We start from the raw sequence: 20,197 nt of genomic DNA, 5'->3' as shown, positions 1-20,197 counted from the left end.
TCTAAGTCTTAAAATTATTCATTTGATTTCATAACCTCACAGTGGGTAATATGGAGCCTTTCTACAGTGAACACTAAGGGATGAAAATAAACTTGTTACTCAATAAAGGTGTAATAAGTTTTTTTTTAATGTATGTACCTACACCAGCAGGTACATTGAAAACAGCATATGAAAATTGTTTCACTTGTTCTTTATATAATGCCTTATTTCAAAAAATACTTGAAATTATTTATGAAAAAATATCAGTAAAAATGATATGATTAAGGAACAGATATAAAGGAAAAATGAAGGTAGGAAAAGAACTCAAAGCTGGGAGGCAATGTTTTTACAAGGAAAACAAAAATGCTGAAAGAACTTTGCTATGGATTTGATTGCTCCTGATTTTGTTCTGAGTTTCCTAGAAGGCCCAGCACAAAAGGAAATATGAGTTATGAGTCACAGGGTCAATTTTATGAAAACAAGTAATGTGGGAATTTCTTTTGTTGTGGTTTTTTTCTACCAAAGAAACACATTTGTGCAAGTAAATATAACTTGAATGGTGTAGGCCATTTCCTTTTTTCGCTTAAAATACTGTGGTTATCAGTTTGGTAATGAGTCATTAAATTGAGAATCAACCTATATAATCCATTGGTGCCATAGAAATCACCTATGACTTAATAGGTACTTTCAAAAAGCAATATAATTTGACCAAGTTGGTAATGACCTGGAGATTTATAGTGAACACAGGGAAGTAGGAAGGACTTGCAGTGGAAAGAGTATCAAGCTAAAATTTAAAAGTGTGGTTTTATATCTGACTCTCTTGCTTGTAACTAGTTTTATTATCAAAAGAGAGAAACCTTCTTAGTTTGCATTTTTTCATCTGAAAACTTCTGATTTTGAAGTAGATGACATTTAATCTACCTTTCTAGCTGTGAGAATCTGAGTTTGCGATTATCCTCTGGACTCAAGATAAACAAAGTGGATTGCCTTGAAAAAGGAAAATAATGTTCAGGATGATAGCGAGTGCCAGAGTACCAGAAAAAAGATAACAGTGACTCACTAAATGCATTGATGTATTAATTCTGTAATATTTTAAAATACTGAATTTTGGTGTAAAGATTTCAGACATAGTTTTTCCTATGTAGTAACTCTCCATTTCTGAATGCCTGATCTGAGAGTCAATAACTAGGAACCTATACTGGGACATACAGCTGAAAAATCAAACGTTCTAAATCTTCGGTTCATTACAAGGCCCACACACTCTCGAGTTCCTCACCTTACCACAAAAATTCAGAAATCTGGGGAAAATAAGAACATAAAAAGGAAAGAGTTGTTTTATAAAACATTTTCAAATGGTCGAATAATTAAATGACCCAGTTGTTGGAAGATGAATTAAAGATAACTGTTACGCTTTCATATATAGCCTTTTCCATATCAGTAGGTTTACAAAATTATTTTTCTGATTATATAAGAATTACATGTTCATTGTAAAAAAATTACAAAGAAATATAAATAAGAAACTATAAATTACTCCTGACTACACCTCCTAGAAAAATGATCACAATTACTATTTTGGTGAATTTTCCTCTAGCACTTTTTGTATATATTTAAATATGATAATAACATAAAATATTTATTGAATGTTACTATGTGTCACAAACTATGCTACATACATGCACTTTCTCATTTGTCTTTCAACAAGCTCATGAGTGTGCATATATTAGTATTTGGCATTTAGCATATATATACATGTACATAGATATGCACACATGCATATATATACCAAACTTTGTAAGGTCCCATATGTCCTTTTTAAATTCTTCTCTTATCTCTTAGGATTATATTATGAGCAGTACCTCATGTACTTATCACTCTAGGGCCCTCTCACTGCACAGCCTGCAAGAGACAGCACTAGGACCTCAGGATCCCACCTCCTGTATGACTGAACAAGGATGGACTCTTTGCCAAGTAGGGCCAGTCCACCAGTCTTGGTGATAAAATGGAACTGAGGAACTGAAAAAGAGTCAGGCAGATAGGGGTCTATGCTGGAGCTTGAAGCTATTTTCAGCAGTGGACACATTAAGTAAACAGAGAAAGATTGTCTGAAAGGTGAAAACAAGAAAATGGAGGAGATACTTAGAAAGTGGGGTGTGAGAAATGGGCAGCTTTGTGTCTGGAGTGAGGGGACAGGAAGAATAGCTGCCAGAAGCATCTCCAGTTGCAGGAGATCTTGCTAACCTTCCTCCAAATTGATTCCAAAACTCTTCTCTATATCTTTTCTCTACATATATTTTTAACTTAAGCTAATTTGAGTGTTTCTGTTCTTAAGATATCATGTCAGTATGTATTAATAATGACTAACTTGCTATATGAAAGACATCATTCGAAATGTTTTATGTCCATTTATCTCACTTATTATCTTTTAATCTTTATCTCAACCCTAAGAGATAAGTATAATTATCTTAATTTTGCATATGAGGAAACTGAAACTTAAAGCACTTGAGCAGAAGGTACTATGTGGAAATGTCATGCTTATCTACCCCCCACTACCACGCCTCAACACAGGTTTTGCCTTTGTCAACTCCTCAAACCTGCCAAAATGACCAAAAGGGGAGTTTTTGAAAAGGCTTATATACACCAGGACTAAAAGTACAAAATTAGTTTACAAAACAGAGACAAACTCACAGACATAGAAAACAAATTTATTGTTACCACAGGGGGAAAGGGGGTGGGAAGGGATAAATTGGAAGTTTGAGATTTGTAGATACTAACTACTCTATATAAAATAGCTAAACAACAAGGTCCCATTGTATAACACAGGGAACTATATTCAATATCTTATAATAGCCTATAATGGAAAAGAATATGAAAAGGAATATATATATATGTGTGTGTATAACTGAATCACTATGCTGTACACCAGAAACTAACACAACATTGTAAATCAACTATACTTCAATAAAAAAATAAATTAAAAACAAAGCAATTGGACAAATGTAATTAATGGAATAAATCCAAGAAAGCTGAATCCTAAACTGGCAGTGAGAAAATTTGAAAAGCAATTCATTTTGCCTTTTGTAAATAACATCAGAACTCAAGAGAGACACCAAGAAGTACAAGAGAAGATGGGGCTGAAAACTGGAGAAATGGTTGATAGTGCTGAAGCCCTAGAACTAGAATCCTGCCCGACACGTGGAAGTACCTGCTTCTTGTCTCCCCACTTCCCACCCCAATTCCGAGAGGATACTGGAGGTTTAGTCCAGGGAAAGAGTAAAACAGAGTGTCCCTCAAAGGGGAGCTACCAGGGCATTTAAGGATATGGGTGCTGTGTCAAATGCACAGGAACTGGGTACACGTGTACATGGAGGCTCTCTTCCAAAATGCCATCAGCCAGACTCTTCCCATTCAGACTGGAGACTGGAACACTAATCTCTTAGCAATGAGACTAACGCAAACATCAAGAATTCCCTAATGAAACAGCCCAGCCATTTCACTACACACATGCCCAGTCAGCAAGCTCCACCCACCTGTGCAAAGTCTCCAGTCTAATACAAATAGCCTATGGCCACCAGATAACACAGATAAAATACAAGCGAAAATAAAAAGGGCAACTTGGATAAATTTTTTAAAAATCAAAATATTCTGATTAATGTGAATATGAATATATGAGAGACGTTCATGAGATGATAAACCTGTGGGGGAAAAAACCCAGAGTGTTTTAAAGAAGTACATTCAGAGGACACAAAGAAGCACTCTTGGACGTTAAAACATAACAGCAGAAATAACAAATTCAGTAGAAACTTTGGAAGATAAAGCTGAGGAAAGCTTATATAAAGTGGAGCAAAAGGTAAAGCTATGGAAGACAGAACAGATAGAGAATAGGAAAGTGAGTGGGACCGGTCTACGAAATCTAGAAACAGAGGACAGAGAAAATGGAAGGGAGGAAACCTATACAGAAGTAACTCGAGAACCTTCTCCAGAGCTGAAGCACAGCATTTCCAGACTGAAATGGCTCACTGTGTGTTCATGGTAATGAATGAGAAAAGACCCACCACAAGGCGCAGCATTGGGAAATGTCAGGATACTGAATTCAAAATAAGAAGAAGAATAACAAAAGTATTCAGATTAAAGTTCATGGTTTGTTGAAAACATCACTAATCAATTTGTCAGTAAGGCATGAAGGCTAAGAGCCTGAGCTTGCCATCCAGCTCAGCTGAATTCGAATCGCAGACTCTACACTAGACCTGTAACTCTGGGAAAGTCACTGCAACTCCGAGTCTCAGTTTCCATATCTGTAAAAAGGAAGTTACATGTAGCACCTACCTCATAGGTTTACTGTGAGAACTACATGAGATAATAAACATAAATACATACAGAATCGTGACTGGCACATGGTCAGTGCTGAGAAAATGTTAGCCTTTGTTACTGAGCCTCTTATTAGCAACTATTGAAACTAGAAAACAATAGAGCAAAGCCTTCATAGTTCTGAGGGTACATCTTTTCTAATCTAGTGTTTTATTCCCAGCCAACTATTAGTTAAGCATAAGATTAAAATTTTTAAATTATCAGACTGCACAGTCTCAAAAATTTTACCTCCTATGTCCAGTTCTCAGGAATCTGTGTTCTTCCAAAACAAAGAAGAAAATTAAGAAGGGAAGACATGGAATCCAGGAAAAAGGAAATTCCATGCAAAAGCTGGAAAGAGAAGCCCCAGGATGATGGTGAAAGGAGACCCAAAAAAACAAAAGCTAAGCTTCAGCCATCTGGATGTGGGAAGTCGAAAGCTCGTGGGAGACTTTCTTTAGGAGGATGACATTGATACTTGAAGTATGTATGTACTGAAAGAAGATTTGTACAACTGGGAAAGTGAATAAAAGAACCACAAATGCAATGGAAGCTAAGAATAGACATCAGTAGCTTCATCTAACAAGGAAAAAAAAAATTAAGGAAAACCAAAACTTTTTCAGAAAAGGAAAAGTAATAATAGTACCCAATATGACTCAGCTAGGTCTTGTGTTTGTATAATCATAATGCCGTATAGACTGTAGTGATGTAACCAAAGTTACGATAAAACTCTGCTGGGAAGAAAGCGGAAGGAGTAAAGGTGTATATAAGCTGGGGATAGGGGCTTATCTTATCCCCAGCTTAAGAAAAGAAAAATTGTAATTTTCCACAGCAGGAAGTCAATGGGTAATACTAAAGGATAAAAATTAAGCTTGTTTGCTTGTTTCTTCTGTTTGTTTGTTTGTTTTTAGGGTCATGGAAGTATAGAAGCAAATATCCTAAGAATCAGTCAAAAGAACCGAAAGTGGCTACCTCTAGGGAACAGAGTTGGAAAGAGGTAATCAGAGTTCTGCTGTTTTTCTGTATTAAGCCTTCTACAACAATTTGACTCTCTAAATTAACACTGAATTAAAAAAAAAATTACCTAGAAACTTAGAGCACAATTCAATTAAGACACTTGTTCATGATCAGTATTATTATGTAACAAACATCCTTATATCCTCAAATATTCATCTCTGACAAAATCTCTGATGATTTATTTTAGATAAACATCCAGAACTAGAACTCATTTTCTTTTTTAAAAAAGGGGACTGTGAGCTCTTTAAGCCCCTTCGTATATGTCTTCAAATTATTTTCTAGAAAAGTTGTATCAAAATACCCTCACACTAGCAGTAGAGAGTAACTTTTTCAACATACTCTCATCAGCATTAATTTTCAATCAATTTTGTCATTTAGTGTAAAGAAAATATAATTTTATATATTTTTCTTATTAAAAGAAAAATTAGGTTCTGTTCATATGAATAACAGCCTACTGGTTAAAAAACTGTTAGTGACTTCCTGAGGCATAGTACAGAAGTCAGTCATCAATATCCACCTTTGGGGCCCTTGCCTTTGATCAGAAAACTGGTAAGAAAATGTGCTATCAGACAAGTTACATGATACAGATTTCATTATAGTTGGTCTTATAAGAAAAAGCTTTATCCTGAGCTGAAGGAAATTAATGATCTTAGACTTTAGACATGGTCTTTCATTTTAGAAGTAGTTGTGTATTTTATGACTATCTTAAATTTACACAATGCTTCTCTCTCAAAAACATTTATTCAATATTCACTTAACAAATCTCACTTAGTCCTGAATGTAATAAGTGCTGAGACACAATGGTAAACAGTTTTTGCACTAAAGCTCAATCCTTTTGTAGGATTCGCATAACAGCCTCAGAAAGTCCAGATAATCTCGGCAATTAAAGGAGAAAATTATTTATGAAAATATGTCTCTATAGTATGAGAAACAGAGTTGAATAACTCGACTTCCTAACTGCCAGCCAAGAGCTCAGGCTACTTAGAAATCACCACACATGAGAGTATTTAAACTAATCAGATTCAAGGGTATCATATGATTACAATTAATCATATGGGATGCACGTGTGATTCAGACGTCTCGCAGTCTATTCAGCTTATAAAAATGGATAAAGACTTTTCTTCATGTGATGTATATAGAATGTCCACAAGCTATTTTATCTTTATACATTCTCTGCAAATTAAATTTTTGTCACAGGAGAGATTTGATCCTAGCTCAGAAAACCCAACTCAACACTGTTACATGGTCATTTCTGTCTTTCAATTGCATGGTCAGTGACACTTCAAAAGTAAACTAGATATGGGACCTGACACATACTTTAAAATGTCAACAATGAATTATATCACCATGGTAAGAAGGAAAAACCTCACACAATTTTCGCCCACCAGACACAGACCGTCCTGTTCCTCTGCTTCTCAGCCTTAGTGACAGTTTCCCACTTGTACAAAAGCTATTTCTGTGACAGAAACATGCCTTCTCTTTATTAGGCAGATCTGGAGTTACAGCTCTCTTCAAATAAAAAAAACCCACACCGCTCAGAAACCATAAGAAGTACGGATTAAAATCATTTTCATCCCCTACTCTTCCTCACAGTGCTTCAAGAACTTGATTTCCTTTTTGAAAAATGGTTTAGTGATTAGAATGGAGCCGGGATATATTTGTAGAAGGACAGATTAATAGGTCATGTTAGGACAGTAGTTGGATAGTGTTATAAACATCAGGGGGCATGACTCTTCAGTCCCAATGCTAGTAAGTAGCAAGTGGAGGAATCACTACCTGAATGTCTCTATTATCAAGAGGCCGTGCCTCTCAACGTGACTTATTAAAACAAACTCATAGATATATCCTCTTATTTTCTAGCCATTTCCCTATCTTATGCTTCTTTTTGTGTAGCACTGAAAAAAGAATAGTTTTATAAGTCAGACAGAGATGGGTTTCAATCTTGATGCCATTTAATTAACTATGTTAACTTGGGCTTAAACTCTCTACACCTCAGATTCCTCACCTGTAAATGGAGTGAAATGCCCTCAGGAGGTGGAACATGACTCCCCACTCCTTAAGCGTGGGCTGTGCACAACGACTTCTTTGCAAAGAGTACAGTACCAAAAAGAGGGAAAACAAACAACTTTAAAGTGGAGGAATCCAAGCCCTCCCTCGAGGTTAACATCAACAGTGACACATCATATTGACAGGACCTACTCTTGATACCATGTGATGAGAATCGCAGTTTTCCTCGGCAGGCTTCCTCCCCACAACCCCATAACCCCATAACCCCTATCTAATTATTAGAGAAACATCAGAAAAACCTAAACTGAAGGACATTCTACAAAATACCTTCCCCTCCAGAAGGGAGAAATGACATCTATCTTTGCTTGTGAAGATTTTTAGCTATAATACATGTAATTGATAATTACGTATTTTCAAAGTACACATTCCCCCCCGACTGACGTCAGACTTGGCCACATCACTTGCTTTGACAAGTGAAATGTGAGTAGAGATGAAGTATGTCCCTGTGAGCTTCTGTCTTGTGATTTTGTCATGCTGTTTTCCCTCTGAAACCTCCATTAAGGCCTCTCAGTCCATCAGTCCAAACCCTAAGTGAAGACAATCAGCTGCCCCGTCCCAGTGTTACTGTTGCTGCTGAAGGCAATGTCCCGCCCAGGGACCCGCAGGTGTCTTTAGGTCTGACTTTTCTCAGGAAAGAATTCAAGAGCAAGCCCAAGAAAAGCGAAGGCAAGTTTATTTAGAGAGATGCACACTCCATAGGCAGAATGCAGACAGTCTCAAAGTGAAAGCGGCCCTAGGGCATGGGGTGGTTGGTTTTTATGGACTGAGTAATTTCATAAGCTAAGAGTGGGAGGAATATTCTTGTTGTTTTGGGGAGGAAAGGAGGGATTTCCCAGGAATTGGACCACCGATCACTTTTTGGCCTTTTAAGGGCCGCCCTGGAACTGTCATGGTATAAGGGGGAATGATTTTTAGTGTTACAATGAGGGTAAAATGAGCTGAAGGTCAGTGATCTGACTATTCTCTAAGCCACCTTGGTTTCAGCCAGTTCCAGCCAGTTTTTATTCACATGCTCACAGCTGCAGCCCCTCTTCATTTATCTAGTGGTTGTGCCCTGCCCCTTTCCCTCCCATCTCATTACACCAGGTGAAGGGCTTGCTGCCTGACGTGCACAGACCCCAATGCTATGGCCTCGGCTTTTGAGAAAAGAGAAAGCTTTATTGTGAGGTCGACCAGCAAGGAGACAGGAGGCACGGCTCAGTTCTGTCAAACTGGATTTCTGTCAAACTTTTATGAGTTAGGGGAGGAGAGCTGGTCTGTGGAAGTGACGGCAGGACTTGGGAACTTGGCCATTTATGGTAAGGTACGGTAAAGGGGCTTCACTTCGGGCCCTCCGCATCTGAGAAGGTTTCAACATTCAGGTTCCAGTCATGTCCGGGGGAGAATCTTTGGTTCCATATATTGTTTGAGGTCAAAATCTTTGCCTGCTTCAGCTGCATGACTTGTGGTTTTGTTCTGTCTCTGAAAATAACTCAGTATCTTGTTAGAAACAAGATGGGCCAGTTTGAGGCTGGTTCTGCAGTTACAGCCATGGACCTGTGATAGATGTGTAGCATGAGAGAGAAAGAAATGTTACCATTATGAGTTACTGAGACATTAGGCTCCTCTTCTAACAGCAGAACTGAGCTTCAGCTGATGACCTAGCTCTAATCAACTAATGAAGTTCACACCTTTTCCCCATCTCTCCTGTTCTTCTTTCTTCATGTTCCTTCACATCTCCTCCTGTCTCCTACCAACTTCTCCTCAGGTTACACATTAGTTTCTGAGTTTCTCCTTCCTCTAATAACTGCCTGTAGACTTGAGCAGTCTAGCTTCTCTGCTATTTCCATCAGTTTGATTTTTTCAGGTGTTTTCAGCCACAGGCATAAATGAACAACTGGGGCTCAGATAAAAATTCTCTGCTGCCCACCTGCCTTGTCCTTTATTCTCCCCACCTTGATGTCCTGGTGAAATCAGATTAAAATTAACATCCAGAAACCATTTGGATGGAAAAATAAACCCCTACAAGGGGAATTAGGGGTGTTTTTAAGGAGGTTACCAGCTGATTATAAGCATGTAATTCCCATATTTTCTTTTTTCTTTTTTTTTCTTTTAGCATCAGCTACCTCCTGAATCACTGCGCAGTTGCCAGCTTCAAGTCCTAACTCCAAAGTAAGTCTGGCCAATTCTGAAGTTCTGGTTGACTTATCCAACCTTCATGTTCACCCAGGACTTACTTAAGCTTCCAAAATGACTTACAATGTAGATGCCATCTTCCTAAGAGATCTGCACCTGGTAAATGGGCAAAAAAGACTCCCCTGAATCATGTCCAATTTCAATTTCACATGCATGCAACTTATATGAGAAAAATATAATTAGATTTACCCAAACTTCACAGGGTCAGACTATCCAATCAACCCTTTTTGAAGGAAGTGTCCACAGCACAAAGCCAGAAGACTCCCAAGGGGTGGTGCTATCAGATGATAGCAGAAGGAGCTGCTATTCTGAAGTCAAGTGCAGTTCATATCAGCTTCAAGATTAATTTCACTGGCATGGAGAGCAAGCTTACTGCCATCAGGTAAGCAGGCACACAGTTTTATCTAGTTCTGTAAAAAAGAGTAAGGGGTTTGATTTTCCATCTCAGTTTCAATCTTAGAGTTCATTGATCTCTCTCACCTAAAGGTATAGGATATGTCTGCTCTGGTGGGTGCTCTGGGCCTAGGTTGGAGCCAAACTTGAGGAGAAAGTCAGCCTACAAAATGGTTGTTCAGAAGTAGCTTGTGTACTTCCTCCATGAATAGCCTCATTGGTGCAGCTATTCTGGGAGTTAAAAGGAGACTGTAGCACAGGGGTAGGGGTTATGGTTGGAGGAGAAGGAACATTGTAGGGTTGGAGGAAAATGCAAAATGTTCTAGCAAAGAATCTGGTATAGGGTACATTTTTTCTGGTATAAAAACTTAAATGTACATTTCATGAAGACAGAAAGTTGTCCAGTTTATTTTGCCACAAATGGCATCTAGACAAAATTTGCATCAAGCAGATTCCAAATCCTATTAAAATATGGTGGTAATTGGGACTCTATAGCTTCTAGAAAGCTGATGAGGCAATTTTCACAATGTATCAGAATCTCTGCAGAATTTCCACTACTGTTTCTTTCCAGGCTAAGAAAGAGGGAGGAAAGAGGAGAGTGATGGTTAGGGCAATCCCCCTGGAAAACATTTAATTGCCCTAGAGGTTTTATTTAATTCAGCAAATTGGTCCTTAAATTTTTCTGAGCTCAGTATGGAAACCTTTGCTGGTCATCAGATTTCTGTTTTTTCCTATTCCTTGCTCAGTTGTTTTTGTTTCTGTGAGTTTTTCAAGATTGTTTTATTATCTACTTTCAATTTTATTTTTGAAGTTTCATTATGGGATCAAGAGACAATTTGCTAAATCCTTTATACCTTTTTCTTGTACAAAGTTCATAACACTGTCTTATGAGGATTTTTAAAAATACATTTTTGAATACAACTTACACCATCTCCTTGAAGGCAAAACTGGAAAGTCATATTTTAAGTATTTTGATAATCACATACAATTCCTAGGAAGAATAAATCAATAGAAACAATTAAAGTGTGTCAAACATAGTGAAAAAAAATTGCCAGTCAAAGAGATGGTTATCTTCTTGACAGTTTGAGATAGAGGTTAAGCCCAGGAAGTACAGCATTTGAATTCTTGCAAGAAAGGAAGGCACTGATGAGGTCTAAATTAAACATAATGGATTGCTAATGATGGTGTGTACTTGTGGCTAGGTGATTCACAGAAAATGATTAGAAAATTAGTATTTGGAAAACTTCAGTATTCAAACATTAGCATATTATATTAAAGTATGGGGCATGGACAGAGCACTAGTTGTCCAGGTGAGTTGCTAAAGATAAAATTCCCTGGAGTGGTTCTACCTTAAAGTCTATGGTTGGACAAGATTTTTGAATTGAAGGAGAATGGAAAAATAGCCTGAGATTTTGGGGGGACATGGTGAGTATATTCTTTCTTGGAATGGGCACGAGGCTGCTCGAGTATATTGTTTATTTCCTTGTATACAAAGGTTAGATGTTCCAGGTATTTGAGGTTACTTGATAAGTAATGTAACATGCATATAATAAGGAAATAATAAATATTGATAAAAACACATGGAGGAAAATGTGTGCCAGACATTTGTATTAGACAGTGGTATCAGTCATATCACACAACTGGACTTGTAAATTTGTTTAAGTTAAACATACATAGTTTTGTTGATAACTTGCCTCAATGTTGAATCCTCTTCTCTAAACCTCTCCTACCCACCTCAAAAATAAAAAAACAAGAAAAAAAATTCAGGACTTTTTAATCTACTCTACCAGTACTCCTAAGAAATACTTCTCTTAACTTACTTGTTCTAACACTTGTTTGACTGGAGTAGTGACCCCTGAGCTTTTCATTCCATTGTACTCATTCATGGTGCTCTTAGTGTCCTCCTGATGGAATAAAAACTAATTGGCATATTTGTGCCTTAGCTTTTGTGCCTCCTCCACCTGGAGTTCCCGTGGCTCTGAATTTAGTCAGTATTATTCATCCTGTGAAGCCTAGATCAGTGACATCTCCTTTTGAAGGTTTTGCTGTATGAAGTAAGAAGTCAATCATTAATCTATTTATTTACATTTATTAAAATGTTATGGTCAAATGTTTAAATATTTCCATCAGATTTCTTTTCTTTTACAAAATTTACTTCAGATTCTAGCTGGCGGTGTTTATATTTGTTAATCCCATATTCCTAGTTTATCCTTCCCACCTTCCCTTTACCCTTTTGTAACTATAAGTTTGTTTTCTACTGTGAGTCTGTTTCTGTTTTGTGTATAGGGTCACTTGTATTATTTTTTAAATTTCACATATAAGTTATATCATATAATATGTCTTTGTCTGACATGCCTCACTTAGTAGGATATTCTCCAGGCCCATCCATGTTGCTGCAAATAGCAATATTTCATTCTTTTTATGGCTGAGTAGTATTCCATTGTATGTATTTACCACATCTTCTTAACCCAATTGTCCAGTGATGAGCACTTAGGTTGTTTCCATGTCTTGGTTCTTATAAATAGTATTTCTCTGAACATTGGGGTGCATGTATCTTTTAGAATTAGAGTTTTCTTTTTTTCTGGATATATGCCAAGGAGTGGGATTGTTGAATCATATGCTAGCTCTATTTTTAGTTTTTTAAGTAATCTCCATACTGTTCTCTATAGTGGCTGTACCAATTTACATTCCCTCCAACAGTGTAGGAGTGTTCCCTTTCTCCACACCCTCTCCAGCATTTATTACTCATAGACTTTTTGATGATAGTCATTCTGACTGGTGTGAGGTGATACCTCATTGTGGTTTTGATTTGCATTTCTCTAATAGTGATGTTGAGCATCTTTTCATGTGCCTGCTGCCCATTTGGATGTCTTCTTTGGAGAGATGTCTATCTTGGTCTTCTGACCATTTTTTGATTGGGTTGTTTTTTGATACTGAGTCGTGTGAGCTGTTTGTGTATTTCAGATATTAACTCCTTGTTGGTTGCATCATTTGCAAATATTTTCTCCCATTCTGTAGGTTGTCTTTCATTTTGTTCATAGTTTACTTTGCTGTGCAAAAGCTTTTAAGTTTGATTAGGTCCTGTTTATTTTTGCTTTTTATTTCCTTGGCCTTGGGAAACTGATCTAAGAAAATATTGCTGTGATTTATGCCCTAAAATGTTTTGCCTGTGTTCTCTTACAGGAGTTTTATGGTGTCAGGTCTTATATTTAGATCTTTAAACCTTTTGGAGTTTGTTTTTGTGTATGGTATGAAGGAGTGTTCTAGTTTCATTGATTTACATGTAGCTATAAGAGAAACTTTTCGAATGTTTTTCTTATCGTTTTGATCATTACTGTTACTTCTTGTACACTTTTACTTTTATAAATAAATTGCCTGAGGTGGTGACTTTGGCTTCCTGGGAATCATATATGCTTACTTTCTGGTTTGTATTAAGGTTACCAAACAAGTCACTGCAAATTAACAAGGTATTAATACATTAAATATGAAATGAGATTTTTAAAAAGTGTATGTCAGTTCATGGCACCTGAATTCCTCTTATGGAGACAAATGTTTTTGAAAAGGAAACTGCCTATTAGTGTGAAAGATGAGGACAGAGGATTATAGTTTGGAAGGAAATATATGAAAGTATTAGCTAGAGTGTTCAGGGTAGAAAGTTATCACAAATTTGGGGGGTTTCACTGAGGAAGAGAAAAATAACAGAGGTATTAGTCAGACAAGAGAAGTGCTCAAATTATATGACAGAAGTCTGGAGCCTGAAGAGAGTGAGTTGGTGTATAATTCCTGCTAACAGGTCCACTGAAGGAGTTTTAAGAAAAGGATTATCTAATACTCAGTTTTAAAATGTTTTCTGTGTAATTTTGTGCTGTAACTCCCCTCTTCCATTGCCTTAAAACTTCAGAGAAGTCTCTCTAACAAATTGACATTATTTTGGAGAAATCAAGGAAAAGTCTTTGTGCCTCCCCATTTTGTGTAAGATACAGCAAAAAGAAGAATCACTGGGGATGAGATAACAGTAAGTTATCAGTTAGAGTTCAGCTAGAATAGGAAATGAGAACTACTGGTGCCCATGGAAACACCAGTTAATAGAAATCTCTCTGAAGGTGGGGTGGTGGGGGAAGGGAGTGGATTTTCTGCTTCCAAAAAGGATAGAAGAATTGCGTTGATTTTATGTTAATCTTAAAAAAAAGGTTAATTTTGTTGATAAATACCAAATTATAAAAATTATTTTTGAAATTTTTATAGATGATGATGCTGTCAACACAAATAGGTTTTCTTTGCCATCTGATTATGTCATATTTCTTATGTCCTCTGTGGGTGAGTTGTAAGAAAATCATCTTCAGTTTCAAAGCACAGACCCCAAAATGTGAAGAGGGTTAGTGACTTTCTGAAAGCCAATCTGTAAGTTAGAAGTGGAATGAAACAGAATTGAAACCCACATGGCTCAGGTTAAATTCATAATCTGTAAATACTGTGGTGAAAATAGTTAATACCTGGCACTTCACTAGCTGTGTGACACTGGTCGTTTATCTCAGTAGTGTCATCCTTCATTGTTTTTTGTAAAAAAGTAAATATAATATTGAATTAAATATCTGCAAAGCAGTAATCACAGTGCCTAGAACCAAGTAAGCATTCAATGAATGCTAACATTATGTATTAGTTTATTTTTTAAGTCATCTTTGTTTGGAAAATAAAGATTAATATTAATACAATTATTCACATTCCTTTCAATTCCTATCATTCCAGAAGGCATTGTCTATAAACATTTATGGATTTTTGGAACAGAAATTTATAGCATTCTGGCTCTTCAGTCCACATCAATTTCAGTCTCATGGATACTGCAAATTTATATTAATTGTATAAGTTCTAAACAGAAATCTTCCACAGATGCCTTAACAAACTGAAAAATCAATAAAAGAATCCATAGAGCTCATGGTACAAGAGCCAAAGTCAGATTCTACATGTCAATTTATAATGCTGCCACCCTTCCTTACCGTAGAAAATGTTTTTGTTAAAAATATAAGTATCATAGTTTAAGTCTTCCTCTATCTCCCTGAATGTGGCTTATACATCATAGATTATGGATGTTGAGTGGGGACCTTTTATCGTTTTAGAAGTCAATTATTTCTTAAAATTGCAAATTTTGAATCCCAGTGATGTTAGTAACTTGCTCAAATTCCACAGCAAGTCATGCTGTGGGCTTCTTTCCAGTAAAGTAAAAATGAAAGACTAATACAGTCACCAAAAATGACAGGTAATTAATTTTTGTTACAATTTTATTGAGATCTGATAGACATACAATGAACTCTGTATATTTAAAGATTATATTTTGGTGAGATTTTACTTACATGTAGACCCATGAAACCATTACCACGATCAAAATAATGAACATAACTATCACCCCAAAAAGGTTTTTCATGTCTCTTTGTAATCTTTCCTCCTGCTCATCCTTGGTCCCTGCCATCCTACCCCTGTGGTCCCAAAGCAACCATTGATCTGCTTTCTGTTTTTATAGTTTAATTTGCATTTTCTAGAATTTTCATGAAGAAAACTATATTTTGTCTGGCTTCTTTCACTTCAAAAATTATTTTGATATATACCCTGTGTTTGCATAAATATCAGTAGTTGTGCCCTTTTATTGCTGTGAAGTATTTCATTCTATGGCTATACCATAATCTGTTTATTCATTTACCTAGCAGACAGGCGGTAATGGTAGACATTTGGATTATTTCCAGTTTCAGGCTATTAAAAATAAAGTGACTATGAGTATAGTGTAAAAGTCTCTGAGTCAAAATTTGCTTTTGGTGGGGGGGGGTAAATACCTGGGAGTGACTGAAATGTTTGAGCAGTATGATAGCTATGTATTTAACTTTTTAAGAAACTGCCAGACTACCTTCCAAAGTAGTTAGGTCATTTTATATTTCTACCAGCAGTGTATGAGAGTTCCAGTTACTCCATGTCTTCGCCACCGTTTTGTATAGTCAGTCTTTTTTATTTTAGCTATTCTAGCTGATACGTAGGGGTTTATCATTGCAGTTTTTATTTGCATTTCACTAATGACTAATGATATTGAGCATATTTTCGTGTGCTCATTTGCCGTCTTCTCTGATCAAATGTCTGTTAAACCTTTTTGCCCACTTTTAAATTGGGTTATTTTCTTTTTACTAGACTGTAAGAATTCTTTATATATTCTGGATAAAAATCCTTTGCCAGAAACCTTTTATTGCTTTCTCACACTGGGGAGAACATCCAGTACAGTATTCAAGTGGTGAGAGGACATCCTTACCTTGTTCCTGACCTTAAGGTTAAGTCTTTCACCACCAAGATGATGCCTTTTATCCAGTTGAGGAAGTTTCCTTACCTTTATTGAATAAGACTTAAAAAAAAAAAATAGGGCAGAATTCCCTTAATGCTGCAAGAGAGAGCTCAGCTGTGAGATTTAGGCATAGTTCCACAGGCATAAAATCCCTGTATGCAAAAATAAAAGGTGGAGGCACGTTTTGAAATCAAGCTATACTGGCCACACAGGAAGCAGTTTTACTTCTAAGAGGAATGAAAAATATTAATATATGTGTCTGTATTCTTCTTTCTATGCTTGTGTTAGAAATTAATAGTTGATCACAGCATTCTTTACCGGGGAACCCAAATGCACACAGAAACCACATCTTCACAGGGTCTGGGCAGCCATTAGAGTTGACATGTGTGATGAGTATTTTCATCCCTGACCTACAATATTTATACCTAAAACATGAAGAATAAAATATTCAGTTAGGTGAGAGTATGGATGTGAGTATAATAGCCCTTGATATCTGGGTATGGTCAGTAAGCAACTTTAGACAATTATTTTACAGCTTTGGGAGCCTTTCTTAACTGTTCTTCCATACAACCTTGTGAAGAAGGCAGGAATTTCAAGAGGCTGGATCATTTACAATACTGTAGAACCATGGGATGTTCCAGCAGGAAAGTTCCTTTGAGATAATCTTACTGAGAAGTTTTCAGACTTTTCTGTCCCTAGCTTTAAAACATTTTCTTTTAAAAGAACCCTGCAGAAAAGTCCAACACATAAGCCAGCTGAAAGTAGGACTGTTGTGTCTCCCCAGCCCTACCCCTTTGGAGCCCCTGAGAGATTGCAATGAAAAATGTTAAGGCTCCACTGAGCAAAGTTTTAAAACCACTGGTCTCATCTAACTTTTCACTTTAAAGATGTTAAAATGTAAGGAGTGATGTCAAGTATCTAAGCTCACCCAGGTAGAGAATAACAAAACTGAGACTTGAAGACAAATCTGTTGATCCTGGTCTGATAGTTCCTTCTGCAGCATGTGCACAGAAAGAAAATAGTTCCATTATATATACACTGGTCATTAATGATAATAATAAAGCTGCATAGCCACACAGTACTTTAAAAAGCACTCTCACTTATATCTCATTTGGCTCCCATAGTATCTTTTTATCTTATTTTTTTCTCCCTCTGGATATCATTCTTTATTTTTGTCTCAGTTGAAGGCAATGGATTGAAAACTACTGTTGTATCACATAATTATTCTCTTTACAGAAAAACAAATGAGAGCTTTCCTGTATTTATACTGTTCATATTTTTTTAAACATTTTTCACTGATCTATAATCATTTCACAATGTTGTGTCAAATTCCAGTGTTCAGCACAATCCTTCAGTCATTCATGGACATATACACACTCATTGTCACATTTTTTTCTCTGTGAGTTATCATAACATTTTGTGTGTATTTCCCTGTGCTATACAGTGTAATCTTGTTTATCTATTCTACAATTTTGAAATCCCAGTCTATCCCTTCCCACCCTCCACCCTCCTGGCAACCACAAGTCTGTATTCTCTGTCCATGAGTCTATTTCTGTCCTGTATTTATGCTTTGTTTTTGTTTGTTTTTGTTTTTGTTTTTTAGATTCCACATATGAGTGATCTCATATGGTATTTTTCTTTCTCTTTCTGGCTTACTTCACTTAGAATGACATTCTCCAGGAGCATCCATGTTGCTGCAAATGGCATTATGTTGTCGGGTTTTATGGCTGAGTAGTATTCCATTGTATAAATATATCACCTCTTCTTTATCCAGTCACCCGTTGATGGACATTTAGGCTGTTTCCATGTTTTGGCTATTGTAAATAGTGCTGCTATGAACATTGGGGTGCAGGTGTCATCCTGAAGTAGATTTCCTTCTGGATACAAGCCCAGGAGTGGGATTCCTGGGTCATATGGTAAGTCTATTCCTAGTCTTTTGAGGAATCTCCACACTGTTTTCCATAGTGGCTGCACCAAACTGCATTCCCACCAGCAGTGTAGGAGGGTTCCCCTTTCTCCACAGCCTCTCCAGCATTTGTCATTTGTGGATTTTTGAATGACGGCCATTCTGACTGGTGTCTTCATTTTCAAATTAGGACACTGAGGCTCAGAGAGAAGTAACTTGCCCAAGGTTACACAGCTGGTATGTTAAGTCAAGACTCAAGCACCAATTTACCTATACTTAGGCTAATGTACCATGCACTCTCAGCACCCACAGAAATTTAGGGCTCACAGACTTCTGCATAGCTCCAGACTCCTGTGTCCTATCACTCATGGGTTATTTTCATCTCCATCTTCAATGCCCCACAGGTATCCCCAACTTGTCACATCCAGAGTTAAACTAATACCTCTGCTATCCTCTCAAATACATGTAAGTGGGTTCTGGGCATCTGTATTTTTTTAAAAAATCTCCCCAGGCAGTATTAATGTGCAGCTGGGATGGTGAGCCACTGTCCAGGAGAGCAGAACCCCAGCTTCTTAGCACAGCCCACAAAGCCTCTATAATAATTCCAATTCAATCTGCTTCTCTGCTACTCTATGCCTGAAACTTTGTACTCCAGGATCGTAATATCTGCCATTTATTGAACTTCATACATTCTTTCACCCTTTTGTACAATATGCTCCTTCCTCTCTTTCCATATACCTAACAAATTCTTATTCATCCTATTAAGACCCTGTTCAAGCAGTGTTTCTTGGGTGAAGATTTCGCTGACCTCTCCATGTAAAGTCCATGGCCCATTCTTTTGGTGCCATTTTACCATGTGTATTATTCTGTTGTTGCATTTATAATGGTGAATTACTTAAACAATTGTCTCTCTTTTGGACTGTTAGCAGAGCTATGTCTTGTTCATATTTTTTGCATAATAAGGATGGAGTTTTTTTTTGTCTATGCCACCATTTCTCATCCCCTCCACCCCTTGATTCAGTACAAATGTTCCTGATTTTGTAGAACCATTCTTTCTCCTATAGATGCAGGAACTACGAACATAGTTCACAACCACTTGCTGCATATCATCTGTAAAAGTATTGCAGGGATTGCTTTTGCAGGCAGCAAAAAGCAAATAAAATTATCAATCCAGAGACCAATGGCCACAGCCTGAATCACTGTTAGTTGACTAATTAAGTAACAGAGTTGTGCATCTGTTGTATGCCTGGCACTGTGCTAGGCATCTCAGCATTATAGCAGCAGGTAGTTTCTGCCTGAAGTTGCTAACTCTCTAGTTTGTTTCCTTGAATCATATGAAGGACTGAAGGTATATCAAGCATATTTGCAGCTTAACTGATAGTAAACAGGGCAGGTAACATTTACCCCGAAAAACCTTAAAATAAGAAGAATAAGCAACACATTATATGATTTGTTTATAGGGGTCTTCTCCAACCTTCTAGTGGACCTACAGTTCCTCCACTAAAGTCTCATCTTGTTAATATGAGGGTTTTATCCCTGTTAAAATGCAAATGACTTCAGAAAGGAAAACATTAAGTTGTTTTTAATTAATTATGCCTCCTTGTAAATAAAATACATAGGACTAGGTTTTGAAGAAGACAGAAAATGAGAGCAAGAGGGAGTGTAGGAAAGAGGCTTTGGCAAGTGGTATAAAGTTGAAAAACTGAATGCTAAGAAAATGAGTGATTCCACAGGGCTTAGTCAAATCAGTTATGAATTATGGTTTTGGATGAGCAAAATTAAGCTGGATTGTTATATAAGAATAGAAAACTAAAATTTAGCTATTTCAAATAATTTTCAGAAATTTCTGTATTAAAACAAAAAGTAAGTATGTACTAGAGTGAACAAATCAAAAGGTTATGGATGATAAAGCCACTATGCTGGAGATAAGCAAAATATCCAGTGATACAGATGGTTCAGTAAATTATGTATTTGCATTACAAATAATGTTCTAGAACACA

General features: G+C 36.8%; 1 protein-coding gene across 15 annotated transcripts in view; it reads left to right on the top strand.

Annotated features, from left to right (window-relative positions):
- PEX5L (peroxisomal biogenesis factor 5 like) overlaps positions 1-20,197 on the top strand; it is a 622,944-nt gene that overhangs the window by 233,678 nt on the left and 369,069 nt on the right. For all 15 annotated transcript variants that reach the window (XM_072961590.1, XM_072961582.1, XM_072961619.1 and 12 more), the window contains 3 exons: positions 5,235-5,320; positions 9,503-9,558; positions 9,785-9,964. The gene's annotated coding sequence lies outside the window, so the exon portion shown is untranslated. The remainder of the gene's footprint in view (positions 1-5,234; positions 5,321-9,502; positions 9,559-9,784; positions 9,965-20,197) is intronic.

This window comes from Vicugna pacos, chromosome 1 (genome assembly GCF_048564905.1).
Source record: "Vicugna pacos chromosome 1, VicPac4, whole genome shotgun sequence".
NCBI lineage: Eukaryota > Metazoa > Chordata > Mammalia > Artiodactyla > Camelidae > Vicugna > Vicugna pacos.
This window is presented reverse-complemented; position numbering and strand designations above follow the sequence as displayed.